The following is a 10991-nucleotide window of genomic DNA, read 5'->3' on the forward strand; positions in this document are numbered from 1 at the left end:
TTGTGGTTCCCAGACCAGCAGCACCTGGGAGCTTGTTAGAAGTGCAGTTTCTCCTGCCCTGCCCCTGTGCCCCCGGCAGGGACGCGGGTGGGGCCCAGCACTCAGGCTGCAGAGCCATAGAGGTGCCCTCAGACAGGCACATGAGCACCACAGGGAAGAAACATGACCGGTGGACTCAGCACACTCATTTCCGTGGCGTGACAGATATCAGTATGCACTCTGCGGTTCGGGCTAGGCCTGGACCATGTGACTGCCCTGCACTCTCCCATCTCGTCCATTCAAGGATCTTTGCTGAGCAGAGATGAAGCCAACGCCGTCCCTATTCTCGGAGGCTGGTGATCTAAATGGGGAGGTGGTTCCAGCATCTCTCCCGTTTTATACACATTGTTTTCCCCTGTGATCATTCTGCTTGTGTGTGAATTCCTTTTATTCAGTTTACCATTCACCAATAGCCTCCATGAGCCAGACCCTCCGCTGGGGTCCAGTCGCGATTAAGGCGTGAGACCAAACTATCGCCCTGGGAGTGGGCTTTCTCACGCAGGCCGTGCAAGTGCCATCTACTGTGCAGACACGGTCTCAGGAGGCAGGAGACAGCGGGGGGGACAGCGGGGCTTGCGGGTAGCCCAGGGGAGCTTATGGGACACAGCGGCATCAGAGGGCTGAGGAGGCGAAGTGGAGGACACCAGGATGGGCTGCCTGGGAAGCATGCTGGAAGGGAAGGGATTGGTGGGGAGCGGCTGGGGCGGCACCTGGAGCCAGGTCAGAAGAAGCCCCCCTGAAGCATCTGGTCTTTGTCCTGAGGCCCTGGGGAGCCGTGGTGCAGATGCTAGTGATTGAATGGCGGGAGGACAGACGAGGCCTGGAGGCAGGAGAAAGCCCAAAGCTCCCGCGTGTGGCAGAGGAGGGGCTGGGGACTCTGAACTGAGGTGGGAAGACAGAGGCAGGAGGCCTGGAGGCAAGAGAAAGCCCAAAGCTCCTGCGTGCTGGCAGAGGAGGGGCTGGGGGCTCTGAACCCCGGCCGGGAAGACAGAGGCAGGAGGAGGTGAGGTAAGCCTCTGATCGGGGGGTGAGGCGGGGTGTGGTGTCAGCTGTGAGCGAGAACAGAATGAAGAATGACAGCAATTGCTTCCAATTGGGTGACAGGGTGCACGGCCAAGGGCTCCCCTGGGGGCTCAGTCGTTAAAGAGCCCACCCACCGACTCAGGGGACGTAAGGGACATGGGTGTGATCCCTGGGTCGGGAAGATGCCCTGGAGGCGGAAAATCGCTATGCATTCCAGTCTTCTTGCCTGGAACATCCCATAGACAGGTGGGCTACAGTCCCTGCAGTTGCAAAGAGTTGGACACGACTGAGCGGCTGAGCAGCAGCAGCTGCAGGGCCCGGCTGCACCCCCACCTGGAGGGGGCCAAGCAGGGGGCAAAGCTCAGGCCTGCACATGCTGACCCAGAGGTGCAGGGGCCTCCAGGTGCAGGTGGCCGGGGCAGTCGAGTGTGTGGAACTGGAGTCAGGGACAGCTGTCATTGTGGGGGCAGGGACTGAGACTGTGGTGCCACCCGCCCCCACCTTGTCCCCACTTTACACAGAGGAGTCCACGGAGAAAACTGGAGGAAAAGGGTCCCACAGAGTTCTGAGTGTAGCCCCAGGGAGTCCAGAGTGGGGATTTCCAGGAGAAAAATGAAAACCCGGAGGGGAACTGGAGCTGCCACTCATGGGCTCGGAGAAACTGGGGTGGGTATAGCTGACTCTGGGGGCGATGGGGGCGCCTCGGCAAGAGGGTGTCCCAGCCCTTACAGAACAGCGGCCTCCGCGGCTCCAGAGTCATCCTTTGGGGCTTTTTGCCACGAGGGGCCGGGGAGCCCTCTCTGTGTCAGTAAAGAATGGTCTGGATCCAAAAACGGCTCCTGATGCCTATATCAGCCAAATCAGCCAGGCTTGCGTGCCCAGCCTCCTCCATCCACTGAATCTCCCCCAACCCCGCTGCCTGTGCAAACCCAGACCCCTCCCCAGAATTCAGGACCTCCTCCTTCAGGAAGACCTCCCTAGCTGTGCCTCCTCAGATCAGTACTTAGCACACTGTGAGTTGCCCACCCCTCCAGTGACCCTCTCGCCAGAGCAGACACGTCAGGCTGGACCTCTTTAATGATGTATTGGCAAAATATTGCCGAGGAGCCTGGATGTAAGTCAGTGGTCTCCCATTGGCGCCAGCTCCTCCTTAGAGCAGAGGCCAGTCAGGGATGATCCCCCACCCCGGGGTGCAGCCATGGGCCTGGGGCAAGGCTGCACTCCCGGGCTATGAGCAGTGATGGGTGATGTCCTAGGATTCCTGGAGTGTCATCGGTGGGTCCTCCTTGTCTCAGCCTCTGTCTCCTCCAGGACATGGGGACCAGGCTTCCATGCAGAGAGAGGGCCCCCTTCAAGGGAGGACCGGCTGCCCTGCTTTGGGGAGCGGTCAGCAGATGCTGGACCTTCAGCCTCTCCTGCAGCCTCAGCTGCAGGGAGCAACCTTGCGAGGTCCTCCTGGGTGGCTGGGCTAAGTGGGGTGTGAAGATCAACACGTTTCCAGTGACGGGGATGACCTGGCCCGGAGCTGGCCAAACCACATGGCCTCCCGCCCCAACCGACAGGCGCTGCTCCCTAAAGCACACTGTGCAGCCGAACTCAGCCTTGCTTTCCAGGACCCCGCCTGGCCCGCCCGCCTGGCTGTCCGTGCCTGCTGTGCACTGGGTGCTCCTTTTGAGGCTGGGGAGGGGGGAGCTGCAGCGGGAATAAGGCAGAGACAGAGCCTGCACTGTCACCCCTCCTGGGAGGGTCTCAAGATCACTGTCGCTCTTAGGAACAAGCCAGGCCGGGTGGTCTGAGCGGGTCCGGCCCAGGTGGGAGTCAGAAAGCACCAAGGGTGTCCCTGCAAGGGACAAAGCCAGCCTGGCTGCCAGGCCCGATTTGAGCTGGCAGGGCCCAGCCCGCTGCCCCAACCCGGCCCTGGCTCCCGCCCCAGCACTGACAGTCTCCGGGAGTGGCCCGAGCTGCCCTGGGTGGTGGCAGCCAAGCAGATGACCATCCCTCCCTGGTCTTCCTGCCCCTGCCAACTCCCGCCTGGACTCAGCCCCGGAGTCCCAAGCAGGTGTGGCTGGGCCACAAAGGCTGGGGAGGGTCTCCTGGCAAGCAAGGCTCCTCGTCTGGCCAAGAGGGGAGTCCACCTGGACCTTCCTCTCCCTGGGGGCCTCCCACCCTTCAGTTCAGTTGCTCAGTCCTGTCTGACTCTTTGCGACCCCATGGACTGCAGCACGCCAGGCTTCCCTGCCCATCACCAACTCCCGGAGTTTACTCAAACTCATGTCCATCGAGTCGGTGATGCCATCCAACCATCTCATCCTCTGTCATCCCCTTCTCCCGCCTTCAATCTTTCCCAGAGTCAGGGCTGATAAAGAATCCGCCCACCCTTGCAAGGCTCCAAACCTGCGGACTGGGCTGCCTGGCAGTACCGCATGTAGCCACTAGAGGGCGGGGTGAGCCGTGGTCCTGCAGGCAGGTGGACAGCAGGTTCCTGGATGGGGGGCGGATCCCCCTCAAGGCCCCTGCAGAGAGCCTGAGGAGGTGAACTCTCCCCCACCCTGGGGTCACTTATAGGAACAGGCCGTAAAAGATGACTAAGAGCTCTCCAGGCAGCAGGAGAGAGGGGGTGGTGCTGGTGGGGACCCTGAGGCGCTCCAACGAGCGGAGGCAGCCCTCCACACCCCGTGGCTGCAGGGGCCCCAGTCTGAAAAGCACAGCTCTGGCCCACCCCCTGCTGCGGTGGGAGACCCCAGGCCCAGAGAGAGGAGGGCCCCGAGTGGCCTGCTGCAAAGGCCATCACCAGCTCACCGCCTTTGCCCCGGCCCCGAGTGCACGTCTGTTCTTGGGCCATCTTAGCAGGGGAGGCAGGGGAGCCGCACGCAGCAACAGGAGCCCTGGAGCCACACATGTGCGAGCCCAGGTGCCAGCCGGGCTCCCTCGGGGCTGTTCCAGGCCTCTCTCCAGCTTCCAGCATCGCCAGAAATCCTCAGGCTCCCTTGGCGGGAGACACGCCCCTCTGGCCTCTGCCCCAGCCTGCCCGTGTGCCCTCGTCCCCACCCCCTCTTCCCTTGCACCTCTGTGCCTCTCCTCTGCTTGGAGGATGTGGGGCCTAAACCCGGGACTGAGGGGTCCCCCCTACGTCCCGGGCAATCCTTCGCTGATGATGTTTTTGTAAAGAGCTGATTTCCAGACAAAGTCATTCTGCGCTTCTGGGTAGATATGACTTTGGGGAGGACCCTACTCAATCCCCAACCATGAAGAGCAGGTGATTACTCCTGGGGAGTGAGTCCTGAGCCTGGAGCTGCCCACCTGCCTGCTTCCCCGGCTTTGGCTCAGGGGCGGTGGGAGGTCCATTCTGCGTCTCCGCCAGCTGGGGTAGGATCTGGCCTCGGCAGCCTGGGAAACGCGAATGCTCCCAAGGTTAATTAATTAGTACATTAAAAATGCGCCTGTTAAGGGCCCCCGCAAACAGGAAAGGATTAATCACCGATTTCCTCAGAGTGACAAGTGCATTTCCCTAAATTCCTCGGCTGCTGACTTAACCGAACCGTCTTCTCCCAGCCCGCTGCCTTTCCCCATGAAGTCACCGCTCATGAATATTCCGGTGTCGCAATTTGCTTTCTAAAAGGACAGACTTATTATTTCATCTTTAAGTTTACTGTCATGAATAGTAATTTCCAGACCCTAAAATAATGAAATGGGGGTGACAGTTCTGGTCAGCCAGACAGTTCCCGGGAGCTGGTTCCGGCCCCACGGGGGCTGCGGGGGGCAGGGGAGGAATGGGGGGAGGTACCAGGCTTCCCTGCCAGAGGCTCCAGGCATGCGGTCGGCCCCATCGCCGAAGGCGTGAGTGTGCAGTGCTCCCGCCCCTTCTGCTCAGCACCTCGCCATTTCCCAGCAGGTCCACGTTTCTGCTCCTGTCTCTCAGCTGCTCCGTGTGCTGCGGCCACATCACCATCTGAGAGCCGGGTGAGGGGGGGAGCTTAGCTGTGGAGTCGGGCACGCGCCAGTGCAAACGCTGATGTGTGCTCTCAGGCGAGTGTGCTCTGGGCCTCAACTGCCTCATCTGTGAAATGAGTCTTGAGCTGGGATTTGGGCCCAGGCTAAGGCCAGAGCTGGACTTCCCTGGTGGCTCAGACGGTAAAGCGTCTGTCTACAATGCGGGAGACCTGGGTTCAATCCCTGGGTCGGGAAGATCCCCTGGAGAAGGAAATGGCAATCTACTCCAGTACTATTGCCTGGAAAATCCCATGGACAGAGGAGCCTGGTAGGCTACAGTCCATGGGGTCGCAAAGAGTCGGACACGACTGAGCGACTTCACTTTCACTTAAGGCCGGAGCCAGCATTCTCCCGTCCCCTCTCTACAGCCTCCAGTCTGGAGGGAGTGGGCCTGAAGCCTGGAGCTTCTGTCTGCCTGGAGCAGAGACGGGCCACAGTGCCGCTGGCAGCTTCCCCCGGAGCGTCCTCCCAGGGCGATCTCCATCGCTTGATGCAATTATAGGCCGTTCCAAGTGCCCAATAAACCGTAGCAATTCACTAAGTACATGGTTAAGTGGAAAATCAGATGTCCTGACTGCCTTCAGTGACTGCGCGCGTGGAAGGAGCGCCTCTTCAGAGAAGGGGCGACAGCGGACGGGTGTGCTCTCCTCGGACCCAGCCTCCTCTGGTCACTTGTCACTGCTCCCACCAGACCCCCTGCCCCCGGCCTGTCACCCGACAGACCCCGAAGGCCCACATCGCGGCCACCCCTGCAGATTGGGAGCCACCTCCTCCAGGCTGGCCACCCTGGCTGCTCCCCTTTCAGGCCGGGGTTTGGCCCTGGTTGCACACCCTCAGCTCAGGTCCTCTGGGGTCAGAGCTCTGGTCTCCAGTGTCCCCATGTTTTGCTTCCGCCCCTCCCCCCAGAGGACTGGTCGTCCCATTTCCTGTACCCCAGCCCCCAAAGCAGTGCTCCTATGAGAGCAGATAGTTGCCAATTTTCTGTTTGCTTTGAATGAATGACCATGAACGTGTTTGTCGCTCAGTCGTGTCCAACTCTCTGCAACCCCGTGGACTGCAGCCCGCCAGGCTCCTCTGTCCATGGGATTCTCCAGGCAAGAATACTGGAGTGGGTAGCCATTCCCTTCTCCAGGGGATCTTTCTGACCCAGGAATTGAACCTGGGTCGGAAAGTATGGACTGGGTCAGAAAGTAACCTGGGTCTCCTGTACTGAAAGCAGATCCTTTACTGTCTGAGCCACCAGGGAAGCTGAATGAATGAAGTCACGTTGGAGGGTTCACCCTGACAGAGGTAAATACTGTGGTTACTGTGGCCCACTAAGAGGACGCCTGTCTCACAGAGAACTCTCACGATCGCTGTTCAGAACAGTGACACGGATGACGAGTAACGAAGTGGGATTGGGACTTCCCTGGTGATCCGGTGGCTAAGACTCCACGCTCCCAAGGAGGGGACCTGGATTCAATCCCTGGTCAGGGAACCAGATCCCACACGCTTACGTGCCTCACCTAAAACCTGATGCAGCCAAATAAATTTAAAAAAATTTTTTTAAGTGGGATTTGACCTCCAGAGGCACCTCCAGAGGTGCCCTCTGCTGGGGGTGGGGCCCCCAGGGGGTTCAGACGGTGGTCCTCACATAGGAAGCTCACCCCGCTCTGGGCCAGCACCAGCAGGTTGGTGGGCAGCTGTGCACACACACGGCATCAGTGACCCACCGTGAACACTACTGCATCAGGGCCGGAGGAGTTGTGCTGTAACCGGCCGTCTTTAACTATCCCCAGGAGTCTTGTCACAGAGAATCCGAGTGGCGAGTCCCCCCGACCCCCACCCCCACCCCAGGCTCAGTTTCTGGAAAGCTGTGTGCTCTATGCTGAAATGGCATTTGGAGGACTTGCAGCTGATTTTTCACATGGATACCATCGGCCCTGCGGGGAGGGATTGTCCTCAGCTGGCCGAGCTGGCTCACACTTGTAGCCCTCGGGCACTAAGTCCCAGTCGCACACTCCTTTGCCCCCTTGTGACAAGAGGAGAGGGCTCCCGGGGGCCCGGGGACCACTGCCTGCCTCCCCCCGCCTCCCCCCCCGCACTGAGAATGTTGGTGTAAGGACGTCTCAGGCCAGGCACAAACACAAAAGAAGCTACGCTTCCCTCCTCCCGGCCCTGCCCTCGGCATGGATGGGCACCCTGGCTCCAGGAAGACCCGCTGGCCGTGGGTGGAATCAGGAGGCGTGGAGGTGGACGGGAGCCTCCCCAAGGTCACTGGGGTCAGGGCTGGGCAGGTGGAAGCCCGCCCCGGGGACCCTCTTCCAACGCCGCTTTCCCCACAAGGAGTTGGAGCAGCCTTCCCCGGGGAGGCCTGTGGGGCCAGAGTTGCGAGGTCCTGGGGCACCTCATCAAGCATCTGCCCGTTTCCAGAGCGAGGAGCGGGCTGTCTTCAGAAAGGGCCTGGCCTCCCGTCCAGACGGGGCCTCCCGCGGGCCAGGTGCGGTGCCCCTCTCCGAGGTGCTGAAACACCCCCGTGGCCCCAGGCCACCCTCCTGGGACCGCTGTTGCCCTTAGACTGCAAGCCGCCTGTCTCGCCATCACTCCCGGGACACACCGGCCCCTTCATCCACACTCTCCACCCTCCTCGTCTTCTTTTCATTTGTTTTTTAAATTGTGGCAAAAACCACCTAATATAAAATTTACCACTTTAACCAGTTTTTAAGAGCACAGTTAAGTGGCATTAAGTACATTCACCATGCACCTCCAGGACTTTCTCAGCTTCCCAGACAGAAACTCTGTCCTCATTAAAGCCTCACTCCCGTCCCTCCCCAGCCCCCGGGCCCCCCATCTACTCCCTGTCTCTGTGGATCTGATTCCCTCAGGGCCCTCCCACTAGTGGAATCACACAGTGTGCGTCCTCCTGTGTGGGGCTCATTTCACTGAGCATAACGTCCTCAAGGTTCACCCACATCACCGCCTGCGTCGGGAGTTCCTTCTTCTTAAGGCTGGATAACTTCCTTCGTATGCCTGGACCACATTTCAATTAACCATTCCTCCATCAGCGGAGGCTTGGGGTGTTTCGACTTTTGGCTACTGTGAGTAACAGTGCTCTGGACGTCAGTGTGCAAATCTCTCTCCAGTCCTAGCTTTGGAGTCTCTTGGTACACACCCGGAAGTGGGATTTCTGTGTGGTGAGGCTTTGTGCAATTGTTCGAGGACGTCCCGTGCTGCTCGCTGCTGCGCCATTTTCCATCCCCACCGACAGTGCACAAGGAGTCCAGCCTCTCTACATCCTCACCAGGCTTGCTGTCTTCCGTTTGTTTGACAGAAGCCATGCCGACGGGCACACCCTCGCCGTCTTCCCCGCCTGGTGTTTTCTGCGTGGCTTCATCTTGTATTTTCGTAGTGGGAGCTGCTCAGAGACAGGCTGGATGATGGTGAAGTGAAAGTCGCTCAGATGTGTCCGACTCTTTGCGCCCCCGTGGACAATACAGTGCATGGAATTCTCCAGGCCAGGATATTGCAGTGGGGAACCATTCCCTTCTCCAGGGGATCTTCCCAGCCCAGGGATTAAACCCATGTCTCCCGCATTGCAGGCGGATTCTTTACCAGCTGAGCCACAAGGGAAGCAAGAGCACCATTTTGGAGCCAAGCAGAGCTGGATCCAAGTCCTCTCATCGACGCCCACCAGCTCGAGGTCTGAGACGGCGGTCAGGGTGGAATGAGAGACGGTCTGTACGGGGCCGAGTGAGTGTGCCAGTGTGGGGGCTCCTCTGCTGTCGGCATCGCGCGGGGCAAGACTGCGTGTCCTGGGAAGATGTCTAACATGGGGTGCTCACACAGGTGGCCGGGAGCCGGGAGGCCGTGGCCAGGGGTGCTCACGGCTCCACCAGCTGCCTGCCTCCTCTGAGCACAGACTCGGGGGCCCAGGGTCGGTCCATCCATGTGAGCTGGGCCCCGGGGTGGCATGCGGGAGCCCGGGAGTCGGAGCGCACATGGATGTGGCCGCTGCCCTGGGAGCCGCCTCCCTTCCCTCACCTGGCGTCCACCCCCGACGAGGCGATGATCTAACACTTCCCAGCCCTGAGCTAATGGCCTCTGAAGAGCTGAAGCTCGGGCGTCCCCGCTGCAGGAAGCATTCGGCACCATTTCTGGGAACACGAGATGTTTCAGCGACTTCCTTGCTGAATATTTCATGATTTACATTAATGGCTTTCTGGTGTTTTTCATAACAAAACTGTCCACATGATGATGGGTTAAAATGTGGTTTTTCCGGCCACTCTGTCTCTGGATTCCCTCCTGAGCGCCGAACCCACTCCAACCCCCGTCTGCTTGACTCTTCTCCCTGAGGGCCCCCGAGCTCCATGCGTCCTAAACCCAGGCTCCCCTCCCCCAGAACAGACATCACCCACCTGTTCATGGTCCTGAGGGCCTCAGACATGGAAACAGAAGCGTGCGAGGTGACTCTAGGGGGCATGGGGGCAGGGGCAGCCCCATCTGCCAACTGCATAATGGCCTGGGGCCTGGGGCCTGGGGTCTGCGGCTGGAGGGCCGTGTACAGGCCCTGGGCCAGGCGTTGTCTTTGAGGCCACGCCTCTGACAAGGTCACATCTTACCTGAGGGCTGCCTGGCCGTCCCCAGGAAGACATTTTAAAAAAATTAACTGAACCCCATACTTTGTCAGATCTCCTTAGTTTTTCCCTAAGGCCCTTTCCCGTCCCAGGACCCACTCGGCAGTCGGTCTGCACGTCTGCTGGGGCTCCGCTGGGCTGCGGTAGCTTCTCAGACTCCCTGGCTTCTGATGACCTTGCCTCTTGGCAGGAGGACTAGCCAGGGATCTCACAGATGACCGCTCTGCTGGGGTGGGTGGTGGGCTTGGGGGTGACGTCAGAGGCGAGGCGCCCTTCTCATACCATCAAACCAGGGGCGCAGGCCGTCACCCTGAGCTGTCCACTGCCGACGGCGACCCTGGTCCCTGGCTGAGGTTCGGTCCGTTTCCCCTCTGCCATCAGTCCTTCCCTCCCTCTGCCTGTTTAATCCTCTGGAAGGAAGTCTGTGCACGACCCACTCCTGGGGGGCTGTCCTGCCCCTGGGGTGTCTGCATGGGAGGGCTGCCCCTGCGCCCCCCTCGCTGCTGTTCAGCCATCTCTCCACGGCCGCGAGCTCATGTGAACTCTGGTTTCGTACTTTGGGACGCGCGCTGCCTCACCTTCAGGACTTTCTTCTGTTTTACTGCCCCAGCTTTGCCGCCTCCCCGCCCAGATGGGCCTTTCAGAGCTGAGGTGTCCCTTTAACACAGCCCACCGGTGTGAGTGCTTTTCTCTCCCCCCAAGAATTTAAAAAAATATGTTTGTAAAGATTTTTCAATTGCGGTAAAATACACCTAATAACGGGCTTCCCAAGCGGTGCTAGTGGTAAAGAACCCACCCGCCAATGCCGGGGATGGAAGAGACGTGGGTTTGCTCCCTGGGTGGGGAAGATCCCCTGGAGGAGGGCAAGGCAACCCACTCCAGTATTCTTGCCTGAAGAATTCCCAGGGACAGAGGAGCCTGGTGGGCTACAGTCCATGGGGTCCCAAAGAGTCGGACACGCCTGAGCACACACGGATGCACACACAGGATTTACCATATTCACCACGTTTTAGTGTCCGGTTCTCTGGCATCAAGCACACTCACCGATGTGCAACCATCACCACGTCCGTCCCCAGGATGTCGTCACCTCCCCAGACCAACCGCCCGTCCCCACCAGTCACTGCTCCCCTCCCCTCCTCCAGCGCCGGGCCCCCACCTTCTGCTTTCTATCTCTGTGCGTTTGGCTCCTCGAGGGGCCTTGTTCAGGTGGAGCTGCAGGGTTTGCCCTGCCGTGCTGGGCTCATTTCACCAAGCACGACGTCCTCCGGGTTCATCTGTGCTGTCTGGTGTCAGGACTCCCTTCCTTTTAATGCAGGTGATCTTACC

This window comes from Bos indicus x Bos taurus, chromosome 11 (assembly GCF_003369695.1).
Source record: "Bos indicus x Bos taurus breed Angus x Brahman F1 hybrid chromosome 11, Bos_hybrid_MaternalHap_v2.0, whole genome shotgun sequence".
Lineage (NCBI taxonomy): Eukaryota > Metazoa > Chordata > Mammalia > Artiodactyla > Bovidae > Bos > Bos indicus x Bos taurus.